Source organism: Egretta garzetta, unplaced genomic scaffold, assembly GCF_000687185.1.
Source record: "Egretta garzetta isolate BGI_Z169 unplaced genomic scaffold, ASM68718v1 scaffold228, whole genome shotgun sequence".
NCBI lineage: Eukaryota > Metazoa > Chordata > Aves > Pelecaniformes > Ardeidae > Egretta > Egretta garzetta.
This window is the reverse complement of record NW_009260758.1, coordinates 378,863-380,502: the sequence shown is the minus strand read 5'-3', so window position 1 is coordinate 380,502 and position 1,640 is coordinate 378,863.

Below are 1,640 nucleotides of genomic sequence, written 5' to 3'. Positions count from 1 at the left end.
GGCAAGCCAGGCAGGGACCGCACCTCTGCGACGGAATGATTCTACCTCGAAATATGGTTGGTCTCGGCTGTTAATGTGTTGCTCTCCTGTGTTTGGGGCGAACAACAGCCCTGGAGTTGGTGAGTGTCTGGAGGCAGAAGGGTTCCAGCTTTGCCAGGCCTACTTTGCCCTTCAGCTCTCACGAGGCGAGCAAAGTCGTCCTCAGCCTGATCGAGGTGCTCTGAAAAATGCTGCAGAAGTAAGGGAGCACAGCAAGCTAACAAAGCACGGCAGAGGGCCTTGACTCTTTCCACTCTTCACACAACACTGGGCAGTGGCTTAGATCCTTGGTGAATATTTTGAAAACCATTGCAGACAAGTGCTAAATAGTAGCTGTTTTCCAGCCTATTGACAACCTACAAATCCTGCTACATATCCATTAATATCTCTTATTGGAGATGGTTCATTTGAATCATGGAAGTTTTTCTGCAAGATCCTGTGAAATCCTGAGGAAAAAGATTGTACTTCAGGTAGAAGGAAATATTCCTTGGGCACCTTGTAGACTGCTTATGATGTTTTTTCAGCTACGTCTTCATTTGCTCAGCTCCTGTCACTCCTGCCTTGGCCTCACGCTGCAAAAGTCAGCATTTAACTACCCGGAGAGCTGGCGGTACAGGATTTGTGAGCGATACAAACACCGGGATCTGCGGCGGTGTCTCTCTGGAGGACAGATGTTTAGAGAAGGTGTAGAATTTATTATGTAAATGAAGATGTCTAGAGCTTGTAAATCTGTATCGCCCTGATCACCTTTCCCTTTAAAAAACGTGCAGACGTGAGCATTAGTTTGCTTTCTCATTCCGCTGTTCCTTGGATTGGGGGATTTCTAATCTCCACCTGCTGTTGGCTTTGCTGTACAGAACTAGGCTTAATTTGGCCGGGAATGAAGATTACCGGTTACAGTTACCTGACCAGCCCAGCAGCGAGGTCCACAATAAATCACTGAAACAGTCCATGCAAAACGCATGGGTTCCTGGCAAAAACTTGTAGAGAATGGCTGGTTGTGCAAGAATAACTGAGCGTAACAGTGTCAAGTGGGCTGACCCTCAGGCTTTGGAAGTTCTAAGAGCACCCACAAGGTTTTATGAGGTATTTCACTTGCTTAAAAAATACTCTGCATTTGTCATGTGAAAACATTATGGTTAAAATTTCTTAATCCCTAGTCCTCCGCAAGCCCAGGATTTCCTTGCAGGCCGGCTTCCAGCTCGGTGGTTCTGGGGACAAAACGGCAGCGCTCACGTGGCCGACCCGAGAACAGGAACAAACCAGAGGCTGCACCAAGAGAAGCCCCCGCAGTCAATGTCCTTCATAACTGGAGCTTCAGCCCACCACGCAGCCCTGGTGGGGTCCTGCTTCCCACCCCGCTGCACCTGGCCAGGCTGGGTCCATGGGCCCAGCCCAGCTGGGTGAGGGTCAACAAGGCCAAGGGCCGGGTGCTGCCCTGGGGTCACCACAACCCCACACAACGCTCCAGGCATGGGGCAGAGGGGCTGGAAAGCTGCCCAGCAGAAAAGGCCCTGGGGGGGTTGGTCGAGAGGGGGCTGGATAGGAGCCAGCAGGATGCCCAGGTGGCCAAGAGGGCCAGCGGCATCCTGGCTTGTCTC